We start from the raw sequence: 18161 nt of genomic DNA, 5'->3' as shown, positions 1-18161 counted from the left end.
AGCGATTTAAATATCTCGAGTCAACGCTATCAGCCAATGGAGAACTGCGTGATGAAATTGTTTGACGCAATTATGCAACCTGGATGAAGTGGCATTCCCCAACTGGTGTTCTTTGTGATCGACGTATCAACGCACGTCCCAAATCTAAAATTTACTGCAATGTCGTCCGTCTGCCACTCTCTCTGAGTGTTGGCCGACTATAAAGGAAAATGAACGGCGTCTTGCGGTAATGGGGACGAAGATGTTGCATTGCACTGGTGGCGTGACACGTTTTGATTACGTCTGAAATGAGAATATCCGCGATCGATATGGGTTTGCATCGATCGTGGGAAAACTGCAAGAGAGGCGTTTTCGATGGTGTGGTCACGTAATTCACGCTAACGAGAATTCAACAACCAGTATTGATCAGAACATCGAAAGCAATGGTAAGCAACCAAAAAGCCGGCCAAAACAATGATGGCTTGATACGCTGGATGGGGATTTAAAGGTCTCGCGATTACATCCTGATCAGGCATTTGATAAAATAAAATGACGAAACCGATCATCACGAGCCGACCCCGCTTGTGAACTGAAGGCTGAAGAAAAAGATGTGAAGAGCGACGACAAATCAAATATAAAAAAGGGCTAGAATTAGATTCTTCTTGAATGGAATTTTAATATTTCACTCGAATGTCATTTATTCTCGTTAATTATGACGTCAGCATCTTATTTGTATGGCATAGAATGCTGTTAATTAGCACGAAATTGATAAGTTTGAACTGCTATCACTTTCCCACTAATAGTTGGATTTTCATGAAACCTGGCATGTGTATGCACAAGGCTGTCCTCTATGTCGGTGCATAATTTAGTATACTTAGGATGAACTTAAGGGGAATTTTTTAGTCTATTTCTAAAAGTTGATAATATACTATTAGTAAATTTTTTGAGCAGATACCGGAATGGGACATCTCTCGAAGATTAGATTTCACATAAGTGTTTTACACAAAACCTTAAAAAGGGCTGCAGATAAATAGATTCTTCATAAATGTGACTTTAATATTCCACGCGAATGTCAATTATTCCGGGTAATTATGACGTCAGCATCTGATTTGCATGGCTTTGGAAGCAGTAAACTCGCGCGAAATTGCTAAGTTTGAACTGCTATAACTTTGGCGTTAATTGCCTGATTTCCATGAAATTTAGCACATATATACGAAATATTGTCCCCTATGCTGGTACAAAATTCGGAAGTCCTAGGATGAATTTAAGGCGGGTTTTTCAGTAAATTTCTAAAAAGTAGTAATATACTATTAGTAAGTTTATTTGAGCAGATATCGGAATGGGACATATTTTCAGGCCTAGATTTTATCTAGGCGCACCACCCTGATTTTTTTCGGATTTTTAGATTGGGTAGTTTCCGAAAATGAGTCCTGTCTCAAGTGCTCTTCAAGTGCGTACATTTTGACTCCTTACTCATGCACTTGGCAATTTATCCCTAAACTAATATCAGTTTCGGAAAGAACAAATCGAGAGCTTTCATTTGATACCCTACGCAACTATATCCGATGAAAAAAATTTTTGAATCTCCCCTTTGCATGTATGGGGAGCCTCCCTTTAAACTCCACCTAAATTTATGCCACTTGCTGTATGTGTGGGATTTCATAGATATCATCTGTCCACCAAATTTCGTTCGGATCGGTTTAGCCGTTTTGGAGAAAAATGCGTGTGACAGACAGACAGACAGACATTGAATCGATTTTAATAAGGTTTTGTTTTACACAAAGCTGCATTTGCTAGTTGAATCGAACACACGTCAGTCTGCGAGAGACATCGCAGAGAAACTGGGCGTATACTATTCGGCAGTTTCCCGGCACTTGCAACAATTCGGAAAGATGAAAAAGCTCGACAAATGGGTTCCGCATGCCCTTACGGAGCAAGACATGGCGCTTCGAATGGAAATTTGCAATTCTTTACTCTCCCACAACAGAAGCGATCCATTTTTGCACAGAACAGTGATATGTGATGAAAAGTGGATATTATACGACTATCGTCGCCGATCAGCAGAATGGCTAGATGCTGATGAGCCACCGGAGCAAATGCCGAAACCGAGCCTCCATCCGGAGAAGGTATCCACTATTCTTTTTTGGCATCTGGAGAAACGATAAATGCACAAATGTACTGTCCCCAACTGAAGGAAATGCACCAAAAATTGAGTATTCAACGGCCGAGATTAGTCAACAGAGATGGTGTGATACTCCTTCACGACAATGAACGACCTCAAGTATCCAGAACAACGGTCCAAAAGTTGAACGAATTGCGGTATGAGACTCTGTCTCATCCACCATATTCACCGAACCTTTCGCCAACCGACTACCACTTTTTTAAACATTTGGATCATTTTTTGGCGGAAAAACAATGTCTAGTTTATCCGGAAATTGGACTTCTACGAAACTGGCATACATGTTCTTGTATCTCGCTGGGAGAAGTGTTTTGAATCGACTGACACCTATTTTGAGTAATTAAATAAATTTTTGTAAGTGTTGCAGTCGTTTCAAATTTTAGTACCAAATCGGCCATTTCATGTGCAACAACTTAATAAATATGAATAATCTGCAAACTTGCAGTATTGCAGGACTTATTATTATTATTCTGTTAAGGGAAAGTCGCACCGCGTCCTTGAAGAACTATTGTGCCCCTTTTACTGGTTATAGTGTACCTGTTGATCATAGTATCTCAAGCAGGCCAGTAACCGTTAGGAACTTTAATATGTTCCCCACTTCCAGAAGTTTCAGCTTTGCATCTGGTATTAAGTGTTCTCCCAGATTTATCGACCTACTTTGCACAAGTGCTGGACACTGTCCCAGGACGTGCATAGAGGTTTCGTCCTCCTCCTCACAGAACCTGCAGGCAGTGTCCGTAGATATCCCTAGCTTCCCTAGGTGGTAGTTCAGCCGACAATGACCAGTGAGAATTCCCACTATGATTCGGAGGTTCTTTTTGGTGAGGTTTAAGCAATCCTTTGTGCGCATGGGTTCGTATCCCCCAATAAGCACCCTGGACTGCTCCATCCCTGGTAGGCCCGCCCAATATAGTTCCCTCAACCGTTTTGCTTCGTTTCTTAGATTCATAGCCATGAAACCGTTTCCGATTCCACAGAAGGGTTCTGGCCCGTATAAAGGCATCCCTGCTCCCTTCTTGGCTAGTTCATTCGCTGCCTCATTGCCTTCCAGCCCAGCATGGCCTGGAACCCAATTGCAGGACTTGCACGATTAGTTAAAAGCCAGAAGATATTTCAACTTCTGTCTACGTCACAGTCACGACGATGTGTAGAGATATTTTGCTATTTATTAGAAAACGTAAAATGCATTCTCAACAACAAATTATATAAAAATCTTGCGCAATGCCCAGTGACGATGCTCGTAGGTTTTAATCGCTTAAATTTAAAATTTTTGACGCCCTAGACAACTTGGAGGAAGGATTATTTCAAATGTCACTCCAGTATTTACGGTGTTTAACTTCTAGTTACTTTTACATGCGCAAAGGTTCATACCTTGTAGGTCTACCATAGAATGGTGGAAGCTTCACTTTTTGTAAGGCAAGCAACGTATATATAAATCTTCTTGCCTTCTAACAAAAGCCTTTGTTTGAAAGAAGAAATGTATATTCCAGAATGCACAGACCTGATGGACACGTGAACTAAGAAATTTGCTATAAACAGGTGACCCTTGCACAAGCAACTTCAGCCGTCTCACAATCATCTGAACAATATATGGTGGATACAAAGATTGTCCGCTGAATGCAAGAAAGGACTTAAAAGTCATATAAGAAATTCATATTAGGTTAATCGGAGATCCTGAAGTGGCTTACCCCAGCAATAGCTTGCTTTGAATCGTGATGGCAAGTGCAGAAGATTCATTCTTCCTCCTACCCTGAAGCTATAGCGGACACCATTTTTGGAACTGCGGAGCGAAAATTGTCAGTCCCGCCACACGACTATATGACTATATGAAGTGGAGTGTGCGCTATACACATCATAGGACCATTCTATTTCGAAAATAACGAAGGTCGTGCTGAAACCGATATTGCTTCATTATCATCGAATTTATGCAGCCATTTATCATGGAAAATCTCTTGAAAGATTATTGGTTTCAGCAGGATGACAAGACATGCATACCTTACACCGCGGCAAATGATGAAGTCATTGAAAATAATATTTGCTTGCTGAGGGAGCAATTCATCTCCAAAAACAGCGATTCAGACTGAAATTCCCAAAACATTCTGAAAAATTTAGAAGAGCCGAAGCCGCAGTCGTCTTTACCCTCTTTTGGAGAGGAGTCCGTGGACCATAAAGAGTAGAAGTAAGCTGCTCCCCATTTGGTCTGGTCCGACAACAAGTGAATGTGGATTTAGGACTCCTCAATCCCTAAACAAAAAATGAAATTGATGTTATTCATAGTTCCCTTGTGCCTTTAAGTAATATGCGTTCAAAAATGAACGATCCGCTAGGTCGTTTGAGAAAAGGCTTGGTAAAGGTGGCATCGCGATCGTAATGGATGATCTGAATGAAAATTTGCTGAGACATGTGACGAGCAAGCAAGGTCTGGGCGACCGTAATGATAATAGTGATTGTTCGAGCACAGAGCCTGTTATAGGGCCAGTTGAATTTCAACTGACAGGCACCGTATGAGCAATCAGATTGATCACTTTACCATCAGCAGTAAATTTGGATTCAGAGTTCCTGAACGTACGGAACATGAGAGGCGCTGATATCGGCCTCGAAAGGGATCACCATCTGATGATCGCTTGCCTTTGTCCAAGCAGAGGGCAAATCATCTCGACCATCAACGCAATCAAGCGGAGAGTTTCTACAGATCTGCTATTCCACTCGTACGGAAAATCTTGGGAATCCGAAACCTTCCCCAGAGAGTAGATTATCGTTAAAATTTCAATGAAGAGTACTCGTTTGGAATGTCATAATTGAAGGGATATCTACCTGTTCCTTGCCGCCCCAAAGATAATAGCTAAAATAATCCTGAAACCAAGGAACATCTTTAGAACTTGGTCGGCATAGCGCTGCTCCATTTAGGAACAGTGCGCAGTTTAGATTTTCGCTTCATCTACTCTTCATCGACTTCAATAAAAAGTTTTCGCGGCGTAGAAGAGCATTCCGAAGAAACCGACGGTTATCAGAACGAAACATGCTGGCGCAAAATGTCATGTGTTGTATCGAGGTAAAATCTCAGAAGAATTTGAGGTCCAAAGCGGAGTTCGATTTTTATGTTCTCTCACTTGGCCAAATGGCTTTGGATTTGAAAAGAGAAGCAAGTAGAATTCAATTCAAAATGAGCAGCCACATTGCCAAGGTTGTCAGTCTGACGGGTCATCATACTTTCCATGTCTGCTTTAATGAGCAGAACATCGAAGGGATCGATCAATTTGTAAGCATTGTGATACCGAAGTGGATACTTCCGCACACATTAACAGCACTAGATGCACTTTCCCTCCCGTGTTTAAAATCTGGAAATGCAGTTACCTCAACACTAATATCAAATTGAGAGTTAGTGTTCTTTCTGTATTGCTATACGAGAATAGAACATGGAAGGTGACCAACACTGCCACACGAAAGATGCAAGCCTTCGTCAACAGTTGTCTGCCTTATATAATTGGAATAAGCTGGCTTGACTTGACTTTGACGGCGCAGAGGCCTGGCACTCGTAAGGGATGTGATCGGCAGACCAAAGTGGCAGTAGATCACACATTGAGGAGGGGCGACAATTGCATTGTTGACTACGGCATGAAATGGAACCCACTCTCCCATAGATGACTAGTGGGTCGAATGAAGGGCACTTGGTGCAGAACAATAAAAAGCGTCAGCGCCTTGGGAAGTCCCGGGGGAGCTGAAGCGCATTTCATTGCACCGCGATCGATGGCGCCTAGATATGGTTAATGCGCGTTTGCACACAAAGGGGTAGGCGGCAACTGCATATTCACCTACAGTTTTCACACCCGAGAACCAGGGTCTGTTGAGAGTGGTGAGGCTCGAGTTAAGTGAAAGTACGTTAGGGAATAATATAAATATGATGTGCAGCTTTCTATTTGTTTCTGAAATCGAGAGGATTCTTTTGAGAATTATGGAGGAGATCACAAATCCTAATGAAATCCATGGGAATATGACACTATTGTGGAACAGTCGCAACTTGATAAATTCGTGCAAATTGCTTCTAACCGAATTGACTCTTTGGGGAAATGATCTGAATAAATATTTAATGTTCGAATTCGTTAAGAAAACTGCGCTTGCGCCGACACTAATAAAAATAAAAAGACAAATAATTGGCGACTTTCAGACATCTATGGATGGAATCAATATTTTACATCCAACAGAGGAATTAACTCTATGCTAGAAAAGAAAAACGTCGATCTTTTCTTTATCTGAACTCACTCTCTTGGATCTAGATACCTTGAACAATCATAGCTCCGCCAACATTTTGCTACTTTTGCGCAAGTTAGCATAGCAATAAAGGAGGATCTGAAGCCAAGAAAGACGCTGGTAAAGCATCATTTCAGGTGTGGAATCCGATGTCAATCTCATTGTCCAACTGGGTTCCATATCCTTCCTACGATTTCCTCTGTTTTCGCTTGAAAAGTACAGAAGTTATCCTTATTCCCATCTTTATCTACATCAACATAATGTTTTATTGGTCCCCATAATTCATTCTTAGCCTCATTTGGAAAATCCATGAAATCAGTATATATTTTCCCTTTAAATCCTTGATACCTATATGACTTCCCTCCATTAGTTAATCCTGAATTAAACATAAATATTTACTTATTTCGCTTCTGTTGCTATTCCTGGCACTATGGTCAACTAGCTGGACGATGGTGACACTGAGTGCTTAGATTGATGAAGACGTTTCCGGAAGTCTTGTATTGCATCTGAGCGATGTAGCAGGAGCAGCAGCGAGATTACTTTGTTAATTTTAGCCAGCAGCGAGTAAAGAAAACGATTGCTATCGGCGGGGAGAATCCAACTGCAATGTATTATAGTGTTACTATTGAATATCACTATCCCGAAAGAAGATAGTGATAGTGATATAAGAACTTGTGCGGTTTCGATTGGGATAACAGATTCGAGGCCTCGCATTGTTTAAGAAAGCCTCTTCTCTTACAACTTCGAGTCTGGGAAAAGCAAGAGTACATGCCCGAGTTGAACGGGGGGATCTAAGCAAATGCCTAGCCTAAACTCTCACAATCTGCCACGCTTTATCTATAGGTTTTGTAAGCTTGATTCATAATTTTCCAAATTAAATTCCGAATTTCCCAAACAGTTTCAGATCTTTCCAAACTGATTTCAGATTTTTTGAAGTCAATTTCAGAATTTTACATTTCAAATTCGGAATTTTTCATTCCACAATCAGAATTTTCCATATCAAATTCAGAAATTTTTCACTGTTCTAATATAGGGTTATATATAAACATTTTACCACTGAATAAGTATGTAGGTTATGCAGCGAGGGAAAATCTTAGCTGCCCATCAATTTTCATTCATTGTTTGATTTCATTGTCTGAGGAAAAATGCAATCTGCTCAATCTTTGCTGTTTTTTCATGACTTCTTGATATAAAATCGTGTAATTATGACTGCAATTAATTTCGCCGTTCCGTGTAGAGTCTCATTAATGTCCACTGACAATCCAGAGGTCTTATCAAATATTAAGAATTTCAATTGGGAGGTTGCTAATTCGCTGGCGGATGAGATTCCATGAGAAGTCTGCACTGCCCATAAATTTTTCATGATTTTTATTTTTTCCTTTGTAAGTAGATAAACAAGAATTAATTTACGTTATTCAAGAAAAATAAGGTAACCGTCGATACCCTGTGAATATCTGCATTGTCCATTATCAGCACAGAGTCGTTGTTTTCGATTTTCTCTGGCAGTTTTGACGAAATTCTTTGAAACGGACAGCATTACAATTTCCTGCAGTGATGATTTTAAAATGGACTACTATTTGGTTATTCATGGCTATTTTTTCCCGAGTTGTTGCTGTTAGGGCAACTTGATTGCGATGTCGAGATAGAGTCTTCTCTCGTTCTGCTGGGGGTCAGTCGGTGGAACTGGTGGCATAATTCTTCCTTGGGCAAAGATTTTCAGTTGAATTTAATTCGATTAATCTCGATGGTTGTTTTTTGAGGGTTAATCCCAACTTCCTCTGGCCATTCTGAACTGTCAATCTACTTAAATCTACATCATACTTCGAAAGATAGCGTCCTTTATTTGCTCTAGTATCCTTCCAGGGTTTGTTGAGTCTCTTTCAACGTAGACCAGCCCTTTGGTTCTACTTCAAGACGCTATCAGCCTTTTCATACTTCGTAAGTATACAATATACATTTTTCATGTTCACTTTGAAAACAAAACCTTATTAAAATCGGTTTAATATCTGTCTGTCTGTGTCTGTCACACGCACTTTTCCCAGAAACTGTCTTTGTCTTTTATAGTCGGCCAACACAGAGAATCATAGAGACCGACAGGACGGACGAAATTGCGGTAAATTTTACATTTGAGACGTTCGTTAATACGTCGATCAGAAAGAACACCAGTTGTGGGACGTCACTTCATCCAGGTTGCGTTAATGGGTGAAGCAATTTCATAACGCAGTTCTCCATTGGTTTTGATGCACGCGCCACATTTCGAACTTTACTTTTCAGATACTGATAGAGCAATTCAACCCAACCCAAGAGTTCTTCTGACGCTGAGTGTTGTCATAGAGCCTATACGAAACGGCCAAATTGCCTTCATAAGTACCCGATTTTATATCAAGAAGCCATAATTTGAAATGGAAAATTCTGATTTTGGAATGGAAAGCTGAATCAGACTTGCAAAACCTATATTTGATCTGTAAGTTGGCTCTTCCTTCACCGAAAGCCTTTCAATGAGATGCAACAACCTTTAATTTTATACAGAAAAAGTGAACTCGTATATTGATCGGGCGTTCTTCCTGTCAAAACTGATCAACCTTGAGTTTCAACCCGGTAAACAGGCATCAGACAGAGGGTAATCTGATTATTTATCTAACCCTACCTTTTCGAACGATAGTTAATGATTGTCCATGGGAAATTTTCAACATATCAGCAGCCAGCATTGATAAACTCGTAAATGTTGGGTTTTGCACAACAGTTGTTTACTGAGAGATCTTAATAATAATAATCGTTGGCGCAACAGTCCATATTGGATCAGGACCTTGAAGTGTGTTAGAGCACTTCATTCAAGACCGTTACGGTACACTACAGTATAATGTAGGAGGCAATGTGGTCAGCATTGCGCTCGCCCGAGATTATTACCCTGACTCAGGTACTCATTCACAGCTGAGTCGACTGGTATCCGACATGGATACACGATAACAAATCTCCCTGCCACCAGTGAGATTTGAACCGCCGCCTTCTGCTACGACAGCCCAGTGCTCTAACCACGTGCGCCCTCCGGAGATCTTAAGAGGAACGTAAAATATTTGTGAGTGCGAGTATTGTGAAGACAGGAATGGGCAAATCAGTGATGAAAAATAAAATTTCCCTCCCAGTGCAATTAGATTACGAAGAACTTTCATTACTTCTGAAAACTTCATGTGTTTTTTTCTTGTGTGAACAGTTCCATAAATAGGACCAAAAACATTGCCATGACCGAATTCAAGGATATTCAGTTTTTTCTGCGCAGAGAGTAGGATGATAGAAGGAATGATATTGAATGTGGAAGGACTTTTATTGAATAGTAAAAATCTTTACGTTTTATTTTATTTTTCCAACCCTTATGAGCATAATTTTCTCTTCCTCCAGGTAAGACCCTTATAGAAAAAGATGCCTCATATGTTGTAGGCCGTAACATCACTCACTATCAGTTGAGCCTAAAAGGAGTATTGGACAGAATGGAATCTACAAAAGGCAAAATTTTGATCGCGTATTCCATGTTGTAAGTTGTTGGGTTACACGTTATCAAAGCATTTATTTTTTTTCCTCGCATTTCATTTTGTGGTCTATCCGTTAAGGTTTTAGCTCAGTTTCGTTTGCGTTTTGGGCTTAAAGATAAATGTCGATGCAAGTCCAGCTCCGCGTATAAAACAAGTAGATTATCCTTTAAAATGGCGTATAAAGGACCGAAATTCTAAGACTTACAAGCGCATTTCGCCGGGAATTTCGCTAGGATACATTTAGGTGCAGGCGGATCGAAACAATTATAAGTCGTCAACTTTCCCAATGCCATCGACAACTGAAAACCGTCTTTGATCATCTCCTATTTTCGATGTGACTTCGTGTTACTTACAGAACTTGGAAAAACGACATAGAACCATACGTCTATTTGGAAATCGCTTTGCAAATATTAAAAGGCTCTGATGCCCATGGATAATATGATTATTTGCTTTGTTTGAGGATTGAGGGATCCTATGTCTGTCTTCTTCCTCGCAATTATCAACAAGTAAAAGTTGTGATGCGACGGATTCGTGACGGGTAGAGGATCAGCTTTCGGAATATTTTCGGAGAATCCTGAAAGGAAACTGCATCAACAGCATATGCAAATAACGACGGACAAATGTTGATGAAGAGGCAGAAGGGAAATAAATTAAACTTAGCCGACTGAATTAAATAATCTTAATATGAGTGACAGAACACCCAAGTAACGAAGGGGCTGGTAAACAGCTATAACTTTGGCTCTGCAATACTGGAACTAGAACTGGCGTCCTAGATCATGCCTTTCATTAAGGGGATCATCCCATGTGAAGGTGATTTTTTTCGCTTTTTTTTAGAATTTTTTTGAAAAAAAAAACTGGATAAAAATACAAATGCGAATATTTCACTATATGTTTATTAATATCTTGAGCATGCATAGTCATTTTTACAGCCTGATAACATAGTTCATTATTGAAATACAAAGCAACTGTGAGCGCTGTGATCATCTTAAAGAAAAAAAGTAAACGGAAATTAACGTGCAGACTTAACTACACTCCCTAAACTAGGTATATAAAAAAATATTAAAAGCTGCCGTGTTTTCAATATGCATTTTCGGGAAAAACGCATTTAAAAAGTAGAATGTGATTTTTAGCCATAAAATCTTAACTGACCATTAATTCTATACCTAGTCCATAAACCTTAGGTTTCTTCAAGAAACACATGTACAGCCTTGGCTTCAATACTTATCCTTTTAGCGAAGTCATTCGAACGTCATTCGAACCGATAAATACGCGCTTTATTACTGCGATTGACATAAATCTGGTATGTGACTTATTACGTGTTTAACACTATAATTTCGGAACGACTCTGAATATAAAAAAATCACTCTGCCCATATATTCTACACTATATCTAGATACAATTGATGCAAAAAAAAAATCGATTCCGCGGATCCGACATACGGAATGACTCCCTTAAGAAAATTTTTCTGAAGGATAAATTCGCAAAACTTGCCAACGAATATCAGTTTCTGAAAATTCTGATCGTGGCCTTTGATTTGACACTCTACATGACTATATTCGATGAAAAAACATTTTACATCTCCCCCCTCCGTTTAAACTTCACGTAAATTTATGTCACCGTATGCGTGGGATTTCATAGTTCTCATGTTTTACACAAAACTTTAAAAAACAACAACTTTTTTTGTTGCTTTAATAGCTCCGTTCAATAACTAGCCTGTAGCCTAGTGCAAAGTGCAATTAATCCACAACAGTATTGATCAAGTCGGGAAACCGGAAGCTGGATGCTTCAGGTATGAAAGGTTTTGTGTATTTCTTATATAAAGACATTTGAGTGTGTATTTATCCCTTTAGTACGTAGCAAGTAACATATGCATATATTGTATGAGATTATCCACTTTCCGGTGATATTGACATTCATAGTCTTGAATTTGTAAAGAAACGACAACTTTAACCTATTATAACTTTGTTAGTAATAGGGCGATTTCCACCAAACTTGGTACGATTATATTCTATGTTATAGACTACATGACTACAAAATTCCGTGGTACTAGGATGAACTTAAAGGTATTTCGGAGCCTAGGCACCACATAGTGCGGCCTCCTGTTTTTTTTCAGATTTTTTGGTTGGGTAGTTTCTGAGAATGGCCCGTTAAAGAAATGATCATTTTCGACTCCCCGGCACTCCCCACTTTTACAACAAATGTCAAAACTAAGACCAGTTTCGGAAAGTACTAACCGAGACCTTTCATTTGATACCCACATGACAATATTTCGTGAAAAAAAATATACACCCCTCTTCTATATGTATGGGGACCCCCTTAAATTGAACATAAACGGACGTAACTCCCTGTATGCGTGAGTGTCCACAGTTCCCACCTTTCCGCGAAATTTGGTGCCAATCGCTATATCTGTCAGACGGACAGACAGACAGACAGTAAACCGATTTTAATAAGGTTTTGTTTTACACAAAAGCTTAAAAACGTTCCTTCAATAGGGGCGAAACCTCCACTAATTAAAAACGGATAAACAAACCACCAATTCGTTAGCGCAAATTTGCCTGAGAAGGTAAGCTTCAATAGCATTTAGTTGACAAGTGAATTCTCAGCTCTAGTGTTAAGACAGTTACTTTGAACCCCATTAGTGGAATTTGTGAGCAGAGATTAAGATTATCAAAACAAACTACATGAATAGGATACCATGCTGAAATGCAATATTAGAAAACTTGACGACCAGGCAACAAACTACACCACAGGCCGAATAACATACCAAGATATGCTCTGATAAATAAAATTTCCAGCTTCAGCGATCTGATAAATGAAAGCACTCAGCATGTCCGGGTTAACGCGTTGCTATTTTCTGTTGAAGAAGACAATGTGTTCTCGGCCCATAGACGTGGACAATCAATAGCTTGTATTTCTTGCTTTGAATTTCTTCGAAACGGAGAAGGGTTGTAATTTACAGGAGCCCATTTTGAGAGTGGTATAAATAAGTGGTTTTGTGAGATATTTAGCTATTTTGCAGGAATCAATACTTTTTTAAGAAAAGATACTTCCTTTGCCAAGAGTTACAGGATTTGAATGGTAACACACTTTCGGTAGTGCTGGTGGCAGTATCATATATTCCTGTACGACTAGAGTAACATTCTGCACCTTCAGACGGAAACCCATTTATAGACTTTATTTTGTAGGCGAACAATTTTTCCTATTCTTTTATCTACCTCTGTTTTTTCGCCTTTCTCATTGCTGCACAAAAACGAAAATTGCCAAAGAGTAGAAATTGCACTCTAAAGAACGTTGAATCCGAAGATGTCTGCCTCTGCCCATGCACTCGTAATCTGCATTGTTATTGTAGTATGTTATGCTTCTCAATCGCAGCGCCTGCCTTCGCCTTCTTCAGTTCATACAAGTTTTGTCTTAGGGCAGAATATGCTGACAGTGACACAAAGCTAGAGAAGAAACCTCTGAAGATTTGTCGCCGGAAGTATAAAAGTCAGATTCCAAAAAGGGAAAGGAATAAGTTGGTTGGAATAAGTTTATGGATTCATCTATTCATAACGTTCATCCATGTACGTAAGTACGTGCATCTTTATAGCAATGGATCTACTGCATGAACGATACTTTCAGAATCTCAGGAACTCATAGCATTGCATATATGCTGGCATAGCTAGGCACATATGCTTTCAAAGTGAGTAGATTGCATATGTGATGCAATTTTCTGTAAGAGAAAAAATAGTCGTAAAACGATTTTAGATTTTCATGGTATGCATTCTAAGAAATATATGCCAAGAGATTCTGCACACTTCATTCCTACGCTGAAATAGTGCACACATTCGTTTTCTGCACACCATATGCTGAGGAAATCCAACATATTTTGCACAACGTCCACAAATTACTCTACCATGAACTGGCTCTGCAATCAATGTATTTAATTGTTTATTTACTCTTTGCTTTAGCGGAATTAGCACAAAAATAGTGAGACCGGCCGCTGGGCAGACAGCGAATATCTAGGTAATTAGGATATGACACAAAATACGATACGGAATACCTTGGCATCCTTAGCTGCATTTCATGGCCGTTAAAGGCATGGCAGATAAATTTAGGAAAAAAAGATAGGTTTAGCTAAGATTTGGTTCGATGCTAAGTAGTTGATAATGTGGAAACACATTATCCTTTTTTCAGTTGGGTACTGAGCATTTAGGTTAAAATGACGTGAAGGAAGTGACACCAATAGGACGAAAGTGACGAGGTTTTCTTCCAGCTCCATTTCCAGTTTCGTGTGGAGCCAAACTTTATAACCAGTTAGACTTAACTGTTCTGAATGTTCAAACAAGATGCCGATGATCCACATGATGGTTACTCCTTGAAACAGCATACGATTGGGAACTTAGCAGATCGATGGTGAGTTCCTTTTTGTAAACTTGAAGGAAGTCTGCCATTGTGGCAACTTTTCTAGACTCTGCTTAATGGTTTCGCGATTCATTCGGCGAGGTTTTCATTAACAGGCTTTTGTATGAACTCTATACACGTCCTGGCCTCAATTTATTTAGGAAGCTCTGATGTAGAGAACAAACTGATAGTGATTGTACGATTGCGTGTATATCCTAGCGCTGAATCTAGTTTGAAAGTGTTTAGGGACAGGAAAACTTCCTTCCAAAACCATTCCAGCTGAAGTGGTTCTTTCACGCAATCCTGAAGGTGTTGATGATATCGAATTTCATTTGAATCGGTTACTCAGCAGTTACTGGGTCTTCCTAAGGTCAATGGATATCATTGGCAGAAGCAAAAATAACACAAATAGACCTTGATAAACCAACCTACGTTTTGAGTTAGTCCGTAGAGAAAGACTAAATCTTATTTGTGAGATATCTGGGTAAGTCAATAGCTAATGACGCCTTCTTATTAATAAATCTCTTTATTCCCTGAAAGAATCTAGGATCTGGTTTTGATGGGCATTCCAACTGTAACCTAACATTTCTTTTCTTTGATGGTTTTGACTTAGTAAATTTTAATGGTACCTTCAACAAAGACGAGACGCAATAACTCTTCCTAAGAAAGTCATTGAATAGAATAGTGATCTTGGAGACCTCCTTTTATCATGAACAGAATCAACAGCTCCATTATGAAAGGAATAAGTAGCTCGCACATAATAAAAATAATAAAAAAAAACTTCTTGTCATACATATTAATCTTCTTGTATGTCGAGGGTGACAGTGTCGGGGATCTAAAACAGAGCCATTGTAGCTTGGCTGCTGCGTTCGTTAATGTGTTTACAAGACCCGACATCGACATCGGAAGGTAACCTCACCAGACGGTCCTAAGCCCTTTGAGAGAAGAAGGGGGAAGGAAAACTCATTATAGCCTGAATCGCCGTGTAACATATCGACGGAGTAGGAGTAAGCCAAACCCACCCAGACTAATAGTACTTTCTATTAAGATAAGAAGTCATTACGTCGCTGAGGTAACTTCCCATAATTTAGGGTGGTAGAATTCATTAAAAAGGGATAGAGATTTATGGGGTGGCAACCTGAAAAACTCCAAATTTAGAATGCTTTGGAAGCGACTACCACACCTCGGAATTGGACCTTTTGTCAACAGTTTATGATTGGAATTTGGAACGTACGAACGCTTTTGGATGACGATACCGAGGCCCCCTGTCCGAAGTAAGCGCAAATTCGGCGCCGCATGAAAATTTACTGCATTCGCTAACCCCGGCTTCTTGTCCTGACAACCGGTATCAGACAGAAAACGAACTGCAAGATTCCATTCCAAGATGAGGAACATCTCAATAGTGCAACGCTACGCACAAATGAAGGTTTCCCGTATAATGGAGAAGTTTTCTGCGACCAACTTAAGGGGTTAACTCCACTTGTAATTCTGAAAAAATGTTTTTCATTGCATTTTTTAAGCATAACTATCTGAGAACCCGCCCTTAAACTTTCAAGTCAATTAAAAAAAAAAAAACAAAAAAAATTACTGAGAAATCATCGTTGGAAAATAAGAATCCGCACCGTATACGACAAAAATTTGAAACTTTAAACTTGTTTTTCTACAAATGACATGTTTGAACCGATCTTTCTGAAACTTGCCAGGCTTATTCTATGTATGAAAGTGTAGTATTTATCATTTTATATATCCAAGAGAGATTTTCTAAAGGAAACATTACGATCCTGATGGGAGATCTGAATGCTAGGGTGGGCTTTGACAACACTTTGTTTCGAACATGTAGTGGGAAAACACAGCCTTTGAGACTGTAAAGGCAATGGTGTGTGATTTCCCGCCTTTAGCAGTTTTCACCGCCTCGTCATTGGTGCCGTACTGTTTGAGCACAGCGTTTGTCATAAGGTCAGTTTATCGGCAACGTACGTCTAATCTGATCAGATTTAGAAGTTGCCTTCTGGAAATTGCGGAACAAGAAAGGGGCTGATTTCAGGCACGAGCCTTCGCCTGTATACCGCGTCTGCATCTTCTCTCAGCGGTGGGGAGCTTCGACTTCCAAGCGCAACATGATTCATTTACGATAACCGGCTACCCGACCGCCAGAGAACATTGATCAGTACTAGACCGTCATCAGAAGCGTTTTCTCACCGGTGAAAACGTACTAGTTGGCCATGTCCGCCATAAGGTCTGGCTAATTGTCGAAACGAAGAGGCGTATCGAGGAGCGTATGGAACTAAATGTGTTTATTGCTTCGTACGGCGCTCGAGCTCCAGTACGGAAGTGAAGCTTAGCATGGGTAGTGATAAAATGGAAATCATCATTCTGGGAAGTAAAAGCTGCTGCAAATAATTACGATATCGCTACTGAATATCGCATCACGAAAGAACTTGCAGGTGCTCGCAAGTCTTGCGATGGGGGACGTTAACGACACATGACGAGCAGGTTAAGAGGTGGACAAACCATTTTGATACTGTTCCCAGCACTATAACACTTAGTAAAGTTCCATCTGTTGTGGAAGAAATGGATACTCACCGTAACATGCGAATACGGATCACTTTTCCAAACAAAAGAGAAATTATTGCGATTATCAATGCATACTGGCGGGATAGGACCGCTCGGTTTGACGGTTTCCCCGCGGAGCCGTTCATCAATACTCCTGCTGAATTTGGAGGGCTGTTTCTGTTATTCATCTGTAAATGCTGTGAATTTAAGATCTTTTCCAGGGAGTGGAAACAGGACCCCGAAAGAGTGACCTTCATCAATTACGAGAAGGCTTTCAATAGCGTCAACAGGGCTCTGGAATGCTTTAAACAAGAGGAGCATTACAGGCATGCTAATAGCTATTATAACAGCGACATATGCTGGAGCCAATAAAGGCTCTAAATTTAGAAAGAGAGGGAATTCGGACTAAAGACAAACAAAACGAAACGAGTTTGACGGGTCGTCGCACTGCAGATATGAATCTGTATTAAGGGGGAGAATATCGAAGTTGTCAATTTCCGTTATTTTTATCATCGGGATACTCTGGGCTGAGAATATCCTCAAGTTAACGGTAGATGTGTTGAGGACCAAAATTGCAGTGGATAGGTCACACTTTAGGAAGCAACAAGAAGTGCATTATTGGTTATGACATGTAATAGACGCCTTTTGTCCAGTGTCCGAAAAATGGCAAGTCCCAGAATCATATGGCAGAGCATAGCAGACCCGAAATGTAGGGTTCTCCGAAAGTAAAGGAGGGAGTTGAACTGCATTTCGTTGAATCAGAAGGGTGACGCGTAGACGCGATGGTTTAGTGGATAGTTGGGGGTGGAGAAGATGCGCCTGATTATTGTGTTGTGATTTGATAACACTGCAATTGAGGGATACCTCTGAAGGTTTGTAAGCTAACTGGTGACGCCAGCACGCAAAAATATAGCAATCCCTTCCATTCACCAGAAACCTTTTAATTTGATTACTAATGTAATCTCTACCTGTTACACGTAGGGGTCTTTCACCGATTGAAAGGTTCTATACCCTATTTTCATAATAAGCGACTCAATTGATATCCCCTAGAGGTTGGATGTGGTAGCTCGAGAACCGGGTAGGCCTCAGAAAGTTTCGTTCCAGTCATTTGCGATTGACCCCCTTGTAAGCGTTTCGCGCTGGCTGTGGTTGATACCCCACATCACAATGGATAGGTCTTTGGGCTTGGACTGGAGTTGCGCATTCTTTCCAATGGGAGAAGGCAATAGGCTGGGAACCCACTAGTACAAATATCAGGCGTACTTCCGGCATAAAACAATTCTTCCATATAT

General features: G+C 40.1%; 1 protein-coding gene across 2 annotated transcripts in view; it reads right to left on the bottom strand.

Annotated features, from left to right (window-relative positions):
* The window catches only part of LOC119651391 (probable G-protein coupled receptor Mth-like 1), a 304680-nt gene that overhangs the window by 43205 nt on the left and 243314 nt on the right, over positions 1-18161 (bottom strand). The window lies entirely within an intron of this gene.

This window comes from Hermetia illucens, chromosome 3 (assembly GCF_905115235.1).
Source record: "Hermetia illucens chromosome 3, iHerIll2.2.curated.20191125, whole genome shotgun sequence".
Lineage (NCBI taxonomy): Eukaryota > Metazoa > Arthropoda > Insecta > Diptera > Stratiomyidae > Hermetia > Hermetia illucens.
The sequence above is the reverse complement of the archived record's forward strand: the minus strand, read 5'-3'. Positions and strand labels throughout refer to the sequence as shown.